Source organism: Schistocerca americana, chromosome 1 (assembly GCF_021461395.2).
Source record: "Schistocerca americana isolate TAMUIC-IGC-003095 chromosome 1, iqSchAmer2.1, whole genome shotgun sequence".
NCBI lineage: Eukaryota > Metazoa > Arthropoda > Insecta > Orthoptera > Acrididae > Schistocerca > Schistocerca americana.
In genome coordinates, this window is record NC_060119.1 from 132,193,418 (window position 1) to 132,215,448 (window position 22,031).

Consider the following 22,031-nt stretch of genomic DNA (forward strand, 5'->3'; position numbering starts at 1 on the left):
ATATTATTGTTACTTCCCAAATATAAGGCGAAAAGTGCACAAAGTCATACAGAAATGTGTTCTCTGTCAAAAGGCTAAGCCGGACAACAAGGGAAATAAAATTGCGCTTCACTCAATAATACCTGAAGCACCAAGATCACTTATATCATGTGATATTTGTGGACCACTTCCTAGAGCCAGAGGTGGTGTTAAGTACATTATTGGATTCTGTGATGTGTTTACAAAATATGTTTAACTACATCCTATAAAATCAGCAACTGCAAGAGCTGCCGCAGTAAAGTTTGTAAATGACTACATTCCTCATGCAGGGATTCCAGAATCTATAATCTCTGACAATGCGAAGATATTTACTGGATATTTATGGAGAAAACTAATATCACAACTAGGAATAAAACAGACATTTACATCTTGCTATCATCCACAAGGGAATTTAATTGAACGGGTTTTTCGAGAACTAAACAGATTCATGAGAACGTACTGTCATGATAAACAAACTACCTGGATAAACTATTTGACCGAGTTTGAGCAGATTTATAATAATTTACCTCATAGTTCTACAAACTTTACCCCGAATGAACTGATGATCAGAGATAACGAAAGAAACTTTTGGGTAGATAACTTGCCTAAACTCGAGGACACCAAAATGTCATGGGAAGAAAAAAATCGCAATGCTCTCATTAATATTACGGAGAAAGCAAGACAGCGAAAGGAAATCCATGACACAAACATCAAACGGATTCAGACTCTCAATATCGGACAGAAAATTCTTTTAAGAAGACACATCAAGTCATCAAGGTTGAAGAAGACCATCAGAAAATGGAATCTAATTTATAAAGGTCCATATATAATAGTAGTTGATATACCGAATCCTGGTGCGTATTTATTAGCATATCCGGATTCTGGAAGAAGAAAAGGATTATTTCCCCATGTAGACCTACAGAAGTACTTTTAAGGAAAGTGTTTCAAATTAAATGAAAAGTCTGTATGAAATATTTGGGTGTTGAAAAAAAAAATGAAGTGCGAAGGACAGTATGCCTCAGCTACTGTGATAGGTTAAATGACAGCATGCCAAGCATCTGTGATAGTTTAATGAACAGTAAGCGATTGCTTCTGTGATAGTATAGGAATATTTAGAAAAGTAAGTGGAACTGTAACTATTACTGCTGTGAAGACTTACGCATTATCTGTCTACACGATGATCACCAAAGACGCTTGTGCGTGTGAAATAATATACATTCAGGGAGTGTTAATCTCCAGTGAGAATAAGTTTACTGGAACTATATGATCGAATACGGCGCTTGCGTGTGAAGTTAGTGTTTGTAAACTGACAGTTCACAGGAGAACAAATGAACCGCGTAAGGAAATTAGAATCGATTGCTACTGTCCACAGATATAAAGACTCTCTGTTTTTTTTTTTTTTTTTTTTTTTTTTTTTTTTTTTTTTTTTTTTTTTTGCGCGAGCTAAATTCCATTCAAGAGAATTTAATTAACTAGCTTAGTGTGTGTTTCTAAAATTAGAGTTAATAAGAAAGTTCTTTATTGAATTCATAATAATGTGTCATTTTCCAGTTGGATTTGTTTATTGTTATATTGCATTCATATATGTTCATGAGAAAATGCGGCAATCGGAGTGCGCGTGCGCTGTGGGTAATGAGGAAGATCTGCTTGCCAAAAAGGTGTACAAGGGTCACGCGTGTGTACAGGGACAATGGATATCATAGCTCTTGCTTTATTTCCTTCCGAAGCTTGGGAGTTATTCAATTTTCTAATGTTATTCCAGAGTCAGTTTCTTGCTACTGAGAGGGACTTCGAGAAAGTGGCTTAACGATGGAGAGGGACAGAAAGAATTTTGATCTGATGGAAACGAGCGTTGCCGCCCCGTTGCTCAGACAAGAGCGTCAACGTGGACGGGAGATGTGAGAGACGTTGTTCATTGATAAGACAGTAGAGAAGACACCTGTCTGCACGCAGCCAAGATAACTGTATATACAGGGTGTTTCAAAAATGACCGGTATATTTGAAACGGCAATAAAAACTAAACGAGCAGCGATAGAAATACACCGTTTGTTGCAATATGCTTGGGACAACAGTACATTTTCAGGCGGACAAACTTTCGAAATTACAGTAGTTACAATTTTCAACAACAGATGGCGCTGCAAGTGATGTGAAAGATATAGAAGACAACGCAGTCTGTGGGTGCGCCATTCTGTACGTCGTCTTTCTGCTGTAAGCGTGTGCTGTCCACAACGTGCAAGTGTGCTGTGGACAACATGGTTTATTCCTCAGAACAGAGGATTTTTCTGGTGTTGGAATTCCACCGCCTAGAACACAGTGTTGTTGCAACAAGACAAAGTTTTCAACGGAGGTTTAATGTAACCAAAGGACCGAAAAGCGATACAATAAAGGATCTGTTTGAAAAATTTCAACGGACTGGGAACGTGACGGATGAACGTGCTGGAAAGGTAGGACGACCGCGTACGGCAACCACAGAGGGCAACGCTCAGCTAGTGCAGCAGGTGATCCGACAGCGGCCTCGGGTTTCCGTTCGCCGTGTTGCAGCTGCGGTCCAAATGACGCCAACGTCCACGTATCATCTCGTGCGCCAGAGTTTACACCTCTATCCGTACAAAATTCAAACGCGGCAACCCCTCAGCGCCGCTACCATTGCTGCACGAGAGACATTCGCTAACGATATAGTGCACAGGATTGATGACGGCGATATGCATGTGGGCAGTATTTGGTTTACTGACGAAGCTTGTTTTTACCTGGACGGCTTCGTCAATAAACAGAACTGGCGCATATGGGGAACCGAAAAGCCCCATGTTGCAGTCCCATCGTCCCTGCATCCTCAAAAAGTACTGGTCTGGGCCGCCATTTCTTCCAAAGGGATCATTGGCCCATTTTTCAGATCCGAAACGATTACTGCATCACGCTATCTGGACATTCTTCGTGAATTTGTGGCGGTACAAACTGCCTTAGACGACACTGCGAACACCTCGTGGTTTATGCAAGATGGTGCCCGGCCACATCGCACGGCCGACGTCTTTAATTTCCTGAATGAATATTTCGATGATCGTGTGATTGCTTTGGGCTATCCGGAACATACAGGAGGCGGCGTGGATTGGCCTCCCTATTCGGCAGACATGAACCCCTGTGACTTCTTTCTGTGGGGACACTTGAAAGACCAGGTGTACCGCCAGAATCCAGAAACAATTGAACAGCTGAAGCAGTACATCTCATCTGCATGTGAAGCCATTCCGCCAGACACGTTGTCAAAGGTTTCGGGTAATTTCATTCAGAGACTACGCCATATTATTGCTACACATGGTGGATATGTGGAAAATATCGTACTATAGAGTTTCCCAGACCGCAGCGCCATCTGTTGTTGAAAATTGTAACTACTGTAATTTCGAAAGTTTGTCTGCCTGAAGATGTACTGTTGTCCGAAGCATATTGCAACAAACGGTGTATTTCTATCGCTGCTCGTTTAGTTTTTATTGCCGTTTCAAATATACCGGTCATTTTTGAAACACCCTGTATGATGGTGAAATATGATGAAAGTGTCGAACATCACAGATATAACCAATACAGGCATTTATAACTAGCTACAGGCGCCGTGAGCTTTCCTGCGAAAGGCCTTGCAGGATAACACCGCCGTAAACAGACTGGAAGTGTTAGTATTTGTATAAGTCTTTTTTCAGATGAAGAGGGAAGAGATTTTTATATTTTAGCAGGGCATGGAGAGATGCTGATGCCTTTTTGCACATTGCAGTTACATGCTCAGTCCAACTCAGATTTTCATGTGTTATTACTGCTAGAATCGTTAGTGAAGAAGAGAGCCGGCCGGTGTGGCCGTGCGGTTCTAGGCGCTTCAGTCTGGAACCGCGAGACCGCTACGGTCGCAGGTTCGAATACTGCCTCGGGCATGGATGTGTGTGATGTCCTTAGGTTAGTTAGGTTTAAGTAGTTCTACGTTCTAGGGGACTGAAGACCTCAGATGTTAAGTCCCATAGTGGTCAGAGTCATTTGAACCATTTGAAGAAGAGAAGTTGATAGTTGTCCCATTTAGAGCTGAAGGTGGTAGTGACTCCCGATAATTTGGGCTAAGGAGCCAACCAATATCGCTTGGGTTCTGATTGGGTCATAGGCCACTTCTCAGCTTGTGTAAGCCACACGTCATTAGTTTATATCCTTTGGTGCGACACTCAGTTGTTAAATCATGATTGTGTTAGAAGACGAAAAGTGGTTTGTGAATGAACAAATAATACTTGCGGAATGTGAACTTAAATTCACTTACGACGTCATGATAGGTGGCTCTATACGTCAGGTTGTCCACTTACATTACTGTACAACTCTTCTAACAGCTGTGAGTATGTAATAATGCATGCACTGCTTACTTGACTCCAAGAGTACCTGCTCACAGTTTACATCGCTTCGCTCGTCGGTGTGAATTCTTTCGATCTTGGATGTAAGACCGCCTTGGTGAGCAGATTCCGACAACTACACAAATAAAACAACATCGATTACGTTTTCAAGTTGTTTCAATTCAACTGAAGATTCACGTCTACCTACAAAGCAATAATTCACTCTCTATGTTACCCCACCATACACGTTATAGTTTGGGTGGCGGGTTTGAGGCGCCATGTCACGGATTGTGCGGCCCCTCTCGCTGGAGGTTTGAGCACTCCCTTGGGCACGGGTGTGTGTGTTGTCTTTAGCGTAAGTTACTTCAAGTAGTGTGTAGCCGGCCGCTGTGGCGAAGCGGTGCTAGGCGCTTCAGTCCGAAACCGCGCTGCTGATACGGACGCAGGTTCGAATCTTGCCTCGGGCATAGATGTGTGAGATGTCCTCAGGTTTAAGTAGCTCTAAGTCCAGGGGACTGCTGACCTCACATGTAAAGTCCCATAGTGCTCAGAGCCATTTGAACCATTTGAAGCAGTGTGTAAGTCTAGGGACCGTTGACCTCAACAGTTTGGTCCCTTTGGAATTGACACACATTTGAACATTTTTGAACATTATACAGGGTGTTACAAAAAGGTACGGCAAAACTTACAGGAAACATTCCTCACACACGAATAAAGAAAAGATGTTATGTGGACATGTGTCCGGAAACGCTCAATTTCCATGTTAGAGCTCATTTTAGTTTCGTCAGTATGTACTGTACTTCCTCTATTCACCGCCAGTTGGCCCAATTGACGGAAGGTGATGTTGACTTAGGTGCTTGTGCTGACATGCGACTCATTGCTCTACAGTACTAGCATCAAGCACATCAGTATGTAGCATCAACATGTTAGTGTTCATCACGAACGTGGTTTTGCAGTCAGTGCAATGTTTACAAATACGGAGTTGGCAGATGCCCATTCGATGTATGGATTAGCACGGGGCAATAGCCGTGGCGCGGTACGTTTGTATCGAGACAGATTTCCAGAACGAAGGTGTCCCGACAGGAAGACGTTCGAAGCAATTGATCGGCGTCTTAGGGAGCACGGAACATTCCAGCCTATCACTCGCGTCTGGAGAAGACCTAGAACGACGAGGACACCTGCAATGGACGAGGCAATTCTTCATGCAGTTGACGATAACCCTAATGTCAGCGTCAGAGAACTTGCTGCTGTACAAGGTAACGTTGACCACGTCACTGTATGGAGAGTGCTACGGTAGAACCAGTTGTTTACGTACCGTGTACAGCGTGTGCAGGCACTATCAGCGGCTGATTGGCCTGCACGGGTACGCTTCTGCGAATGGTTCATCCAACAATGTGTCAATCCTCATTTCAGTGCAAATGTTCTCTTTACGGATGAGGCTTCATTCCAACGGGATCAAATTGTAAATTTTCACAATCAATATGTGTGGGCTGACGAGAATCCACACGCAATTGTGCAATCACGTCATCAACACAGATTTTCTGTGATCGTTTGGGCAGGCATTGTTGGTGATGTCTTGATTGGGCCCCATGTTCTCCCACCTACGCTCAATGGAGCACGTTATCATGATTTCATACGGGATACTCTACCTGTGCTGCTAGAACATGTGCCTTTACAAGTACGACACAACATGTGGTTCATGCACGATGGAGCTCCTGCGCATTTCAGTCGAAATGTTCGTACGCTTCTCAACAACAGATTCGGTGACCGATAGATTGGTAGAGGCGGACCAATTCCATGGCCTCCACGCTCTACTGACGTCAACCCTCTTGACTTTCGTTTATGGGGGCGTTTGAAAGCTCTTGTCTACGCAACCCCGGTACCAAATGTGGAGACTCTTCGTGCTCGTATTGTGGACGGCTGTGATACAATACGCCATTCTCCAGGGCTGCATCAGCGCATCAGGAATTCCATGCGAAGGAGGGTGGCTGCATGTATCCTCGCTCACGGAGGACATTTTGAACATTTCCTGTAACAAAGCGTTTGAAGTCACGCTGGTACGTTCTGTTGCTGTGTGATTCCATTCCATGATTAATGTGATTTGAAGAGAAGTAATAAAATGAGCTCTAACATGGAAAGTAAGCGTTTCCGGACAAATGTCCACATAACATATTTTCTTTCTTTGTGTGTGAGGAATGTTTCCTGAAAGTTTGATATATATATATATATATATATATATATATATATATATATATGTGTGTGTGTGTGTGTGTGTGTCAAGAGGGAGGGGGGGGGGGGGGTTGTAATCTTTCTGCATTAGAAAGCCACGTATGATCTTCTTCTATTTGTAGCAAAATAGAAACGCTACGTTACCTACCTCTTGGACTGCCTATCGCATATTTCATTCTGTTAGGTTAAACGTTAACAGACATTTCTAAGATGTCGTATCATGCTTTTTAAATATGTTGGTATCTGACAAGATTATTTGCAACACACGAAGTTCGCAGCAGATAATCTGTGCCCAAGCGCACACACTCGATTTTTATTTTCAGTGTTCAAGCAACCACATTTATATTTTCCATAAGGATCCAGCACATTCAAATTATCCCAAGATAACGTATTTCCTAATATTCACTTTTGAACAGTAAGTTCCCCTGTTACAGCATCCTTTTCTAGATAATACTCTGGAGGATACTGTATTTATTCACTTCCAAAAACCATTTGACTCGGTAGCATTCATAATCTTCGATGAAGCAGCTCTATCATATGGGATATCAAACAAAATTTGTGACTGGAATGAGGATTTCTTGGCTGCAATGAGAATTTCTTGGTAGGAAGGACACAGCATGTTGTGTTAGGTGGAAAGTCACGGACAGATGTAGAAGTAACTTCAAGCGTGCGATAGGAAAGTGTGCTAATATCCTTAATTTGCTTATAGTATGTTAATGACGTGGTTGACACTATTAAAAATGAAACGGGAAGGAAAGGACACATTTATACTGTAGTGTTGATGCAGTGGAATTCTGGACAAGCTCGCCAGATGACAGGGGGAGAAAAGGAGGTAATGTCCATATCTGTTAGGGCCCGTGATTAAAGTTTATAACTGTATAATTATGATGTCAGCAAACATGCAAAGAAGGCGACATTTCGGGGTCGCTGTCAACGATCATTTATTTAATTATTCTTTCCATGGAACGTGCCTATTTTTGATGCACACACTTCTGTTAATCTTGCACTAATATTCTTGATACACACATGCTGGATTTCACAAAAGATCGAAGTCATATGGCATAAAGGAAATATCTAAGAGAGAGAAAGGTTTTCAGACCACAAATATTGTAATATCAACATCTGATACAAAAAATGAGGAAAAGCACCTAACTTTTTTCAGCGGGCTCCGTTACTGAACAACTAATTAAATATACGTCGATCGTTTAACATGTATCGATTTGCGGTATAGGAAAGTTGTTGGCTCTACTGGGAGTGAAGCCAGTCTCGTGCTCAAGAAGGCGCAACAACAAAGCAGATAGAGTAACATTCGTTTGATCGACTCACACACAAGCAGGGGGAGCGAGTAGCTTCCTCTACTTACTAACAAATCTCATGGGGACAATCAAATAACAGAGAGAGAGAGAGAGAGAGAGAGTAGGAAGTGAGCATCATTATTAAGACTCATATCTGCAAGAATACCGCTAAAATTGGGAAATCAGAGAAGGAGAGAACACTCCTCCAGCATATCGGTATTCATTAGGAGCGAAATCTTGCGTTCTGCAACGCGCACAGCAGTACCGAATGGCAGCTGCCAAATCAGGGACATGAGACATGAATCATGCTCACAGACCATGACTAAGTCCTGAGAAACCAACTATCCACTAAACAAAATTCACAGAAGATTTGCGAAAACGTGTACTGCGACTGTGCAACTGACAACTACCGAAGGCATTTATACACCACACATAACATTTCTGTGGCCAGTACCCGTGAAATGTGGTGAGTTGGTGAACAATGGTTGAGACATCATACACAGAGGTTATCCGGTTGAAAGAATGAGAACTCAACACACGATTCAATATACAGGCCATGAAAGATTACGGAATTAAATGAATGAGTAATCGGCTGGTGGAAACTTCGCACTTTGAGTAAAATTCTCATAGCACTCGTCCGAAAGCAACAAAATGCATCCTATCAGATTACACTCAACATGTGAAATTCAGAGAAATGAAATACAACAAGATATTATGGATTACTTCCATAACATATCATAGCTAATATCGATTAAACACAATTACGGTCAACTATAGCTCGTACTGATACCTTCATAACCTAAACAGATCCGCCATAAGAGCACATCTGCATAGTTAAAACTTCACTGTCGGAACAAGACTAATACGAAAACTGCATGTCTGCACTGTCTCTCGCTCAGACACAGGGAGAGATCCTTCAAGCAGTGTGGCCCATATTCAATGTGGAAGCAACCACTGTCTTTAACACTGACAACTGCCCCCACCCACTGCTGTCTCCCTTCACCAAGTTGGCAAGAACGAAAAAAAAAAAAATGGTTCAAATGGCTCTGAGCACTATGGGACTCAACATCTGAGGTCATCTATCCCCTAGACTTAGAACTACTTAAACCTAAGGACATCACACATATCCAAGCCCGAGGCAGGATTCGAATCTGCGACCGTAGCAGCAGCGCGGTTCCGGACTGAAGCGCCTAGAACCGCTCGGCCACAGCGGCCGGCCGGCGAGAATTAACTCCTCATTACTGCTTCTGCAAATGCAAAATACTCTTAAAGGTTTTTTCCCACCAGAGCTAAATCAAGTTAAACAAGGCCAGCACGCTGTGTAACTGAATGACAAACAGGTAGACAGCCTCTACTGCAAATAATGTGGCACATCCTGGAAGCTACTGCTTCAGCTCAGTCGAGCGAGAAGACTGAATCGTTAACTCAGCAACACGATCTCACTGAGGATGATCTTAACGTCTCTCTGACTCCACAGTACATTGCTGCGAGAACGAGTAAATGATCCACAAGAAGACCTGTCAGCCCAATGACATGGCACAGGAACACCAAGCTGAAGCACTGAAAGCCACTGATGTGACACCAAGGTTGTGGTGAAGAATGCTGATGAGCCCAGATAACGAGGACACATGTGGTCATCCTCAATAAAACATAATATCATTTCCTCAGACAGACAACAATAAATACTCTGGCCTCCAAGCCCAAATTTGATTTAGTTACAGTGAGCCAGCTACTATGGAGACCATTCGCCAGATGACATCTACCTTCGAGATTGCATCCTGCCTGGTCTGTGAACCTGGTCACTGAGAGCTGCCAACATCGCATCCACTAATGTGAAATCTTGGTGGCGTCTATCTCCAACTTGCTGGAAGCTGAACTGGATGTGTTTGGTGCACCGTCAACATGTCACTGTAACTCAGAGGCGTGAGTGTCCACACCTACCTCTGGTGGAGAAGCCATGCTCAAACTGTGACAGTCTACATTCCATGCAGAGCTGCCAGAGTTTACTCAGGCGCACCACTTCGATATCCATGAGCGTGCCCTATTACAAAGCAGTCGACAAACTGGTGGTCGACGCCACTGTACGTGCTACGAAGGCCACCTGCTCCTCCGCATGGCACCATTGGGGTATGAGAGAAGCCACGACAGAGACAATAGCCTCGAACACCTGTTGATTTGAACGAGTTAGTGTACTACTACAGCTGCACGTTCAACCACTGCCCTCGCCACGGCCATGGAGAAGATGATTCAGTTGCAATACTTAAACTGAATAAATGTATGTCCTGCTGATGTTACTTCATTAGTGCACAGAACACCAACTGGCCTTTGCCACTGTACACCATACGTCACCATTCTACAACAATAGGAGTCTCTGCACTGTGAACTTGATACAGAAAGCGTACTAGTCTTCTACGTGACATATGTCTCACATTTATGAAATGAATGTAGTTGCCCTCTTTTCAGTAGTAATCTCAGACCTGTCGGAGTTGATGCAGTTATTTATAACTGCGTACTAGCTAAAGTACTGACATCCAGTCAAATTTTTATACGACTTGAAAGTGGTGCAAGGCTTTTCAAATGTCGAGACACATAAAATCGTGATCTTCACAAAACTCAACAAAGAACTATGCTATGACTGCGACATCAGTAAGTCACCATAGGAATTTATCAGCTTATACAGATATCTGGCTGTAACAATTTTTATGGATATGAAATGGAACGACCACACAGGCTCAGTGGTACGTAAGACAAATGGCAGACTCTGATTCACTCGCAAAATACTGGGAAAATGGAAAATCATATGTGTGTCCCCTCTAGAATACTGTGTTTGGAACCTAAACCAAGGACGACTAACAGGGGACACTGAATGTATACAAAGGAAGGAGTCACGAATCGTCACAGGTTTCCTTAACCCATGGGAGAGCATCAGGAAGTATTGAGAAACCTGAATTGGCAGGCTGCTCAAGATGGACGCCAATTATCCCATGAAAGCCTACTCACATTTCAAGAACGAGTGTTGAGTGAAAAATATAGAATTAATCTTCAATCCCCTAGGTATAGCCAGCATAGAATCGTACAGACATGATGAACTATAATATGCTCAGAGGTATTTATGCAATCACTGCTCCTGGCTGGCTCCAATTGTGATTGAAATGGTAGGAGACGCTGTCGCACATTTCAGAATGGTTTTGCAAAGTATGGAGGTAAATATAGACAGCTGTCCAATTGAAACTAGTAATGGGACCGCCAGGGCAGCTGCTCGCCCGCTTATATACAGTGGTGGGACTGCTGATCAGAACTCGTCGGTGATATGTGAGCACGACCTGAAGTCCTCGTCCTGATTCTAGTGGCGGCGGTCGGATGACTAGGCTGGCCCAAATAGTAAGCACACGTCGACACGGAATCTGCACGCGCGACATGAACGCTCCTGCTGGATCTGAAATTGGTCGTTCACAAAAAAGATATATAGTTGATTTGTTTTGCAGCGCCATCTCAGGAGTGTTACTACTGTCACATTTCCTCACTATAAACACAAATACGACATAACGCGTTGCCACTGTTTTGACGTTTACATGCTGTGCTCACATTATTAGCACTCCTCAAGCTAACTTTGTCTACTTACTGTTTGTTATGTGGTTTATGAGCAAAACTGGCATAATTATGTTGAATTATTTACTTTTTTTTTTTTTTAGTCATCGGTGTTCTCACTGGTTTGATGCAACCTGCCACAAATTACGCTCTTGCGTCAAGCTCAGACTACCACTCGCATCCATCCTTAATAACGAGTGTTTATTGGATCTATTTAAATCTCGGTCTTCCACTACAGTTTCTATCCTCTACAGTTCCCTCTAGTACCGCGAAAGTTATTATTTGATGTCTTAACACATGTCCTGTCATCCTGTTCCTTCACATATTACAATCTGGATTCCGGAAGGGTTCCTCGACTGAGAATGCTATTTATATATTCACTCATCAAATACTACAGGTCTTACATAATAAAATACCACCAGCTGGTGCTCTTTGTGATCTTTCCAAGGCGTTACATTGTGTAGATAATAGTACTCTCTTAGAAAAACTCAAGTTTTGTGGAACTGACAGCTGGTTTGAACCGTACTTAACAAACAGGATGCACATAGTTGTGCTGGATAGTTCAAACAATTTTATAAGGGTACAAAATTTTAGTGACTGGGGATAAATTACAAAGGGAGTCCCACAGGATTCAATTTTTGGTCCACTCCTATTCCTTATATATGTGAATATTAAACAGGCAGCATTGATACTTACTGCAGATGATACTACTGTTATAATAAATCCTGTTAGAGAGAAAGCATCAGAAGAGATTGTAAACGATATTTTCCAAAGAATTATTAAATGGTTCTCAGGAAACTGACTCAACCTAATCTTTGAAAAACACACTATCTTCAGTTCTGTACATCGAATAGGTCATACCAACAACGGGTGTAGCATATGAGGAGGAGCCAATAAATAGATTAGAATACTCGAAATTTTTGTGTGTACGCATTGGTGAAAGCTTGTATTGGAAGAGATATATTCCTGAGCTTCTCAAATAATTAAGTTCGGCTATTTTTGGTCTTCGTATGATCGCTAATCCTGGAAACAAACGTATTAACCTCATGACATATTTTCATATTTCCACTCAACAATGTCTTGTAGAATGATTCTCTGGCATATCGCATCACTTAGAAAGTATTGATTGTCAAAAGTGACCAGTAAGAATAATATGAAGTGTACATCCACGGACGTCATATCCTCTTCAAGAAGCTGGGCATTTTAATTGTGCCGTCACAGTACATATATTCGCTAATGGAATTCGTCTTAAGTAATCCACCACAATTTGAGAAAAACAGTTATATCCGTACCTACAACACTAGAAGGAAGAATGCCCTTTATTACTCATTATTAAAGCTGTCAGTTGCTCAGAAAGTAGTTTATTATGCAGCGACAAAAATTTTCGATCATTTGCCCAATAACATAAACTGTCTGCCAGATAGCAAAACAAGTTTTAAATCTGACGTGAAATCATTTCTCCTAGACAACTCCTTGCATTAAAAAACTTTTTTTTAAGTATAGTTCCATAAGTGGGATAAACAAATTGTGTGTTCATTAATTTTGACGTGTATACATATTCTTTAAAGTGATTCGTTCCACATCATTTCGATAAAAGAATCGTTCAAATGATCTACGAAACATGTAAATAACATCGTCTTGGCAGTGTTTTCCACATGTTCCTTTCTTCGCTAATTCTGTAGAGAACCTTCTCATTCCTTTACTTCTCTATCTACCGCTCAGCACCCTTTTACAGCACCACAACACAAATGCTTCGATTCTCTTCTGTTCAGGTTTTCTCACAGTCGATTTTTGACTTCCATAGAATGCTGTGTTCCAGATGTACATTATCAAGAATTTCTTCCTCAAATTAAGACTTATGTTTCATACCAGTAGACTTTTTTGGGCCAGTAATGCCCTCTTTTCCTGCATTACTCTGCTTTTTATGCCCTCCTTTCTTCTTCCATCATAATCTTAATTTGCTTTAAAGGCAGCAGAATTGCTTAACTTCGTCTACTGCGTGGTCCCAGTTTTGATGTTAAGTTTATCGTTAATCTCATTTCTGCGACTCCTCATTACTTTCATGTTTCTTCGTTTTACTGTCATTTCGTATTCCGTGCTCATTAGACTCTTCATTCCATTTACCCCATCCTACAATTCTTCATCACTTTCACTGATGATAGCAATGTTATCAGGAAATGTTATCACTGATATACTTTCACCTGGATTTTAGTCCCACTCTCCAACTTTTATTTTCGTTGTTGCTTCTTCGATGCATACGTTGAAGAGCAGGTGCGAATGACTGCCTCATCATCATACAGATTATATTCTTTTTCATTCGAGCAATTTTTTCCTGGTCTTACATTCTTGTTGTTGCCTATTGGTCCTTGTACATATTGTATAGTATCCGTCTTTCCCTGCAGCTTACTCTTAGTTTTCTCAGAATTTCGAACATCTAGCGCTATTTTACATTCTCGAACGCTTTTCCAATGTCAACAGCTCCTGCAACTATGCCTAATTTTTCTCGGTCTCCCTCTTACCTATCTACCCTGAGGATGGTACATTGAGGTCTACTTTGGCAATCTGCGATCTGTCATTCACGTTACATGTCCAGAACAGGTGAGATGTCGTTCTTCTATTCGATTTGTGGTCCTTTCTTGAGTCTTGAGTCTGGGAAATTTCCCTGTATACTTACGTGGTCTCGCCGAGATATTCTTGTTCATTTTTACAACAGTCAATATTTTTCGGTTTTTTTCAGCAAGCTCCCAGCTAGTAAGTTGCTATAAGCTCTACAATACTTCTACGGACCATCTTCTTTCGTTATATATGACGGTAGTATCTGTTCCCGAAAGAACGGATAGCATTGATGACCGTGCAGCTTCTCTAGAATGAAATGATAGTTAAATCGACGCCCTAGCTGCAAATAGGCGTTGGTATACATAATTGGGGACATGTTGAAAACGTGTGCCCCGACCGGGACTCGAACTCGGGATCTCCTGGGCAAGCATCTACTAGGCGCACTACGAATGTAGTGGTGTGGACATGTTGGGAATGTGTGTCTCACGGGAAGCGTGCAAAGGATAAGTCCCTGCAGGCGCACTACCCTCTGTGCCCTCGGTGGCTCAGATAGATAGAGCGTCTGCCATGTAAGCAGGAGATCCCGGCTTCGAGTCCCGGTTCCAGCATGTCCCAATTGATGTATATCAACGTCTTTTTGCAGCTAGGGTGTAGATTTAATTATCATTTCATCTTCTTTATTTGCCAGCTTAGAAGAGCATAACAGATGGTTTAGCTCCTGGATTGTTATTTTCCCACGGGCTACTCATTACTCTATTTCCCAAGTACTTGTTCAATCTACCGATAGGATGCAACCCAAAAATTCAAATAATTTACGTACCTTGATGTGCTGGCCATCGACTATTACAGTTACTATATTTTATCCACTGCACGCGTACTGAATCTTTTGAAAATTTGGCTTCAATCTACCCTCACCGTATTCTCCTAACAATTTTCTTAGCATAAAGCAGATATCAGCCGGCCGTTGTGGCCGAGCGGTTCTATGCACTTCAGGTTGGAACCGCGCGACCGCAACGGTCGCAGGTTCGAATCCTGCCTCGGGCATGCATATGTGTGATGCCCTTAGGTTAGGTTTAAGTAGTTCTAAGTTCTAGGGGACTGATGACCTCAGATGTTAACTCCCATAGTGCTCAGAGCCATTTGAACCATTTGAAAGCAGATATCATCCTCTTCACTAACCACCGCTACCTGATAGTTTTTTAAGAACGAAGTCTACATACAGTGTTGCTTTGTTATCTGAATAACCATTCTTGCATATTTACTGCTCCACAGTTAAGGTTTTCTGAATGTATATTTCAAAAAGGGTGGTAGCATAACAGCATCCGTGTTTCTATCCTTTTGTAATTTTGGAAGGATGTGACGAAATTTTATTTCCCACTTTGATTACTTGTGTAGGTGGCATATACTTCTAACATACGTCTGTTCAATCTTACTCTCCATCGGCACTTCCGTTTCTTCATCGGCATTGTGTCATACGCGTTTTCGAGATCTATGGACACTAAATGGCTACTGAGATTCCCTCCCAGTCACATTATCATTAACTGTCTTAAGGTAAAAATGTTTTCATTACGGCATCTTCCCTTCTGGTATTCAGTTTGCTGTTCATTGTCCATCAACATTCCCTCTATTCTGTCTTTTAGGACCTAACCGTACAACATACCAGTAGAGTTTGTAACACTGAACCCACGATGATTTCCACATACTTTCTTACTACGTTCCTTATAAATTGGACTTAGATATGCCAAATTTCATTACTTGGGCGCTTCTTCTCCCTCTAACAGGCATGCATTAAGCACTTACACTCTGCCCAGATTTCACCAATTCTGTTGGTATGTTTCCTGCTCCGGGATATTTCCCATTTCTTTCGTATGTCTTCCTACCTTTGCTCAAGTTACTAGTTTTTCATTTCCCAGAGATAATCCATTCTCAAAATCGAGTTCTGTTTCCTTATAGCCGGTTCTCTGTTCCACAAACAGTGTTTTGAAATTATTTTCCTATTGTCTAGTGACAATGACTGTTACATTGATCTCTTCTTTGACGTCTCATCTTAAATTCTTCACTGTTTTCCAGTAATCTGCTATATTTGTACTTGCCATACATTTGTCTCCTCACACCTCTTTTTCCACGTCTCGTTTTTCCTATTAATAATTTCTTTCTTAAACTTCCTGTTTATTTCCACAAACTTTCTTCTGTCTTCCAGGTCTCTCTTCCTCAGCAAATTGTTGCATATTTTCGTCTTCACTTTCATCTTTTCCTCAATGTTCTCCGTCCACCACTCTGGGCTTTGTTTTCTTTCGTCGTTTCCTTGACCTAGCAGTTAATATGCTGCCTCAAGAAAGCGTCTTTTAAATTACAGTTTTTCTTTCAGGATTTCCTCCTTCATCCAAACCTACCAGCTGGTAGCTAGCCTCAGTCTATAAAAGAAATTAACACGTTCAGCTCTGGTTGGCTGGCTCAGTTGGATGTACATTAGCCTATATTTAACAGAATCCAGAATTTTATAGGAGTATTTGAAGTACCCTTTTCCCCCAGGGTGGGAAGACAATCCTCGAAGGAGGATGTCAGAGCCACATTCTGGGCCTCTGTATACCCCAAGTCTAGAATTATGGGGGGAGAACCCAATCAAAATTTCCAAATTCAATGCAGTGCGTACATTTACTAGTCTCATTTTCATTTACGACATCCTTTCCACAATATTAAGAATATCCACAACGTAAAATAAGCTAGATGTGCACTCACCAATAGCAGTAGTTAATTAAATATTTGGGAGTTTTCACTTTGATAAGGCCTTTTCTCGCATTCAGTTTTATATTGTCAACATCTTTAATCTTGAATTCGCAATTAAACAGTCATCAACTTTAAACTACTACGCAGTCAACAGTCAGATCACAGATGTGTTTACGCTGCTAGCACCTCTGCAGCCCTGTCCAGCAGACGGTTACTCTGCTGACTTGTTTATTTCAGTATGGTTCTTCCATTTTTCAAAATGGTTTAAAATAGTTCAGATGGTTCAAATGGCTCTGAGTACTACGGGACTTAACATCTGAGGTCATTTGTCCCCTAGAACTTAGAACTACTTAAACCTAACTAACCTGAGGACATCACACACATCCATGCCCGAGGCAGGATTCGAACCTGCGACCGTAGCGGTCACGCGGTTCCAGACTTAAGCGCCTAGAGCCGCCCGGCCACTCTGGCCGGCTTCCATTCTTCCTTATACTCAATAACGCACTTCAGTACCGAGTTCATTAATTATATGTTTATAAATTCCTCCTGTGAAATCTCAGTTGTCTGCCTCCTTTCCTTGGTAGGAGGAATGTAACAGGATACACTCAGTCTCGTTATGCTAAATGCGTAACTACTGGAGTAATAAGCAGCTGCTCCAAGATCTAGGAAACTGGCAACGGCCGAGAGAGTGTTGTGCTAACACCATACCGCTCCATACATCTGAGTGGCACAGTTGGCAGATGACGACTCGACAGTCGGTCGGTACTGAATGTCCCGATAGGGTTAGTGGGCGAAGTTTTAGCTTTTTAACAATCTTAGTGAACAGTCTACATACCTAAGAAAACGCATTTCTTCTGTTTGCATCCCGCTTCCTCCTCTCTCTTACACTGAGGTACGTACTGCAACAGTTCTGTGGAACTCAGGTTTTGCATACTTGCTTTCCTTTTTTTGCAGATAGTCGCCTGATCTAACAAACACTTTGTAATTTGTTATTGTTAACATCGTTATTCCGGAAACTGGATATTTTACAGCCTAAATACTGAAACGTGGCTACTTGCCCACGAATGACAGCATTGACAACAATAACATCGTACACAAATTAGGCACACTGCCTAAGGGGAACACACTGAATGTTGTCTAAACAAATTTACGGTACTTTCCCTTCTGAGACTCTCTTCAAATAAATGACAGGTCGACTTCTTAGAAAGTTTTTTCTGACGGCAACACTTTCGCCTTGGACAGCATATAAACGTTGTAAATCATACGATATTGAAAAAAATATTTTTCGTCAATAGAGGAAAAATTCGAAGAGCCTGCGAAGCTAAATCAAATGTTTTTATCATGTCGTCATCAGGTTTAAAAGTAAAGAAAAAAGGTGAATAGTAAGATTCTGAGTAACTCAGACCAACTTCTGTATACTTTTTAGACAAATGTGTACATTAATTTTTACTATGTAATAGCTGCAACAGAAATACTTTTTCTTACTGGATACCTCACGTACACATTTGTGAATTTTCAATCTTTCCATCATGCAGAAGTATTGCGAGCTGTTGGTTACTATTGTTATTTTGCATGATGTATAATGAATGATGAGATTAGTATTACAACAGTGAATATTTAAAAAAATAATTATTCTAGTCCATAGAAAGAAGCCAAGTGTACAAAGTATATCTCAGGAATCGGTACATCAATTTGTACAAATCTTGGCTCTAAAATCATTTAAGAAATCACCTGAGAGCGTTAGATCATGACGAAACATTTTTCTTCCTCCAGAAAAAAATTCACTTCTGAATATACAGATAATACACACTCGAATACGATTTGTACCTAGAAACTCTTGATGTGGATGTGTACATCACTCCATTACAACTGAACAGGCAAATACATCCTACCAGTGCATAACATTATGTAAGTTGGAATCTATACAAGCGCGAGTAAAAAATTTAGTTTCATAGTATTTTTTTATTCCCCTATTGTCTTTAATTTTAAATAGATAATCTGACTGACCTCATGATGGGTTTCTACTACATTCTAATACCATTTGTGTTACCCGGAAAGAAACAATAAGAAAAATTTTTCTCATTAGAAAATTTCCTTTACACGCGACGTTTTTTTACTTTGAACGTTTTATCAATAGATGTATTGTATTGTATTGTATTGAACTGGGGACCTAGAAACGAAGGAGAGGCTCCGGCCCCGCCGTATCCCTCAGTGGTGCACAGCCCCACAACGGGCTACAGCAGTCCACTCACACCACCGCCGCCCCACACCGAACCCAGGGTTATTGTGCGGTTCGGGCCTGCAGTGGACCCCAGGCCCCTCCCCTCCCCCCCCTCCCCCCCCTCCCCCCGGGAACGTCTCATTACAGACAAGTGTAACCCCAACGTTTGCGTGGTAGAGTAATTATGGTGTACGCGTACGTGGAGACAGTGTCCACGCAGCAATCGCCGACATAGTGTAACTGAGGCGGAATAAGGGGAACCAGCCCGCATTCGCCGAGGCAGATGGAAAACCGCCTTATAAACAATCCACAGGCTGGCCGGCACACCGGACCTCGACACTAATCCGCCGGGCGGATTCGCGCCGGGGACCGGTACGCCTTCCCGCTCGGGAAGCAATGCGTTACACCGCACGGCTAGCCGGGCCGGCTATCAACAGATAGATAAAATAATAGAGATCACCTTCACTGTCAAGTTTTCGTCAAAACAATTTCTTCAAACGACATGATAATTTCCTTTTTTAGATAGATACTTAAATAATATTATCTGTACGCCGGTATTTAGTAGAAACCGAGAATATTCGAAAACATATTCGCTTTTAAACAAAATAGTTGGAAGTTACTCCATCTCGGTCGAGTGCCATTGCTTACGATATGTTATCGAACTCAGAGGATTCATCAAAACATTGCAGGAGTTACATTTAGTTTCTGGTTTCTAGTGTGAGATATGTTACATATGCTTTGTGAGATGTCGCCGTCGTTTAGCTGCATTATAATAACACTTTTGCCTTGATCACAGTTTTTATTGACTTTGTCACATTTTTGACGTTACAATCTGAGTAGCCCTCTTATATTGTTTGCAGACGAAGATGTCATTTACCGTGTTGCAAAGTCATCAGATGACCAAAACGAAATGCAAACTGATTTAGGGAAGATATGTGTATGGTGCGAAAAGTGGATATTAACTCTGAATAAAGAAAAGTGTGAAGTTATTCACATGAATATTAAAAGAAATACGCTAAATTTCGATTGCGCGGTAACTCACACAAATCTTAAGGCTGTAAATTCAGCTAAATACTTAAGTGTGTGTGGTTTGTGGTTTTCGGGCGCTAAATAGCGTGGTCATCAGCGCCCAAACGCATAGAAACAGGAACACATGCAGTGAAGGGACGAAGACGGACAGCGAACAAGGAGAACGGCTAAAAGACACAGACCTGGCGCAGTTACAAATCCTCACATACAGAGGCAAAACAAGAGGAGAAGAAACGCACTAAAGAAGAAAGGAAACACAAGGAAAAGATAACAGCAATCGAAGTGAAACAAGTAGGTAATCGTGACTGGCGGACCTCTTACCTAAAGCCTGGGTGAGCCAGTCACCCAGCAGCACATTAAAATCCTCTCCCTAAAATCCGAGACAACAAATTGGACAGGACACAAAACCGTAAGACCTTAACCACAGTCGTTGCGTCGTCTTGCAAAATAGAGGGCAAATCCGGTGGCAAGGAAACCACCGCCCTCTGGTCAGAGAATAAAGGACAGTCAAGTAAAATGTGGCGGACAGTAATCTGGACGCCACAAGCACTGAAGATTGGGGGGTCCTCCCGCCGGAGTAAAAAACCATGCGTTAAGGGACTGTGCCCGATGCGGAGGCGAGTGAGGAGAACCTCATCCCGCCTTCATCACTGGTAGGACGTACGCCATGGCCGTGTGGTGGCCTTGACCAAACGCAGCTTATTTTCACCGACTGCCAGCCACTCTTCTTCCCATTGACGCATAACACGAAAACGCAAAAGGGAGGTAACAGCATGGAGGGGGACGGCACATTCAACAACGCGATGAAGGGAACATGCATCTTTGGCAGCCACATCCGCCATTTCGTTTCCCCTAATACCCACGTGCCCCGGCACCCAGCAGAAAGAAACCTCCTTCCCCTGCCGTTGCAGGCGGAGTAGGGCATCATGGACGTTCTGGACGACCGTATCTGCTGGGTACAAGTGTTGCATGGTCTGAAGGGCACTCAGGGAGTCAGAACAGATGAGAAACAAGACTGGGAACACATCTCATCTGCTCCAATGCTCGCAAGATCGCAAACAATTCGGCATCAAAGATGGTAAACGCTGCAGGAAGCCGTAACTTGACGACTCGATCAGGGAAAACAACAGCACAACCGATTACAATTACAAATAACCTAAATTGGAACGATCACAAAGATAACGCTGTGGCTAGAGCAAACCAAAGACTGCGATTCATTGGCAGAACTCTTAGAAGGTGCAACAGGTCTACTAAAGAGACTGCCTACACCTCGCTTGTCCGCCCTGTTCCGGAGTATTGCTCTGCGGTGTGGGATCAGCATCAGGTGGGGCTGACAGATGACATCGGAAAAGTTCAAAGAAGGGCGGCTCGTTTTGTATCATCACGAAATAGGGGAGATAGTGCCACAGACATGATGCGTGAATTGAAGTACCAAACCTTTAAACAAAGGAGTTTTTCGTTGCGACGGGATCTTCTCAAGAAATTTCAATTACCAATTTCCTCCTCCTATTGCGAAAACCTTTCTGTTGGCACCCACCTACATAGGGAGAAATGGTCATCACGATAAAATAAGAGAAATCAGGGCTTGCACAGAAAAATTTAGGTGCTCGTTTCTCCCGCGCGCCGTTTGAGAGTGGAACGGTAGAGAGACAGTTTAAAGGTGGTTCATTGAACCCTCTGCCAGGCAATTTATTGTGAATAGCAGAGTAATCACGTAGATTAGATGTACATGTGGCTCTTTGTATTTTTGCCCTTCACTCTCACGACATGAAGACTGACGCATTACTCTGTACTATACCTGTTGGACACGTTCATTTTTTATATTTGTTGGTCCGTCAGACATTGTGGTCGTACATTTGATCCTTTGAAAACGGCGTAAGAACGAAACACTTAAGATGGAACAAAGTCACTAGAAACTGTAATCAAGGCAAAAGTGTGATCAGTTCTGGGGCAGTGTGTCATTCTAGCCGCACCTGAGTTAGAACCCTGCTAAACTGGTAACCGGGCCGCCACGGACACCTT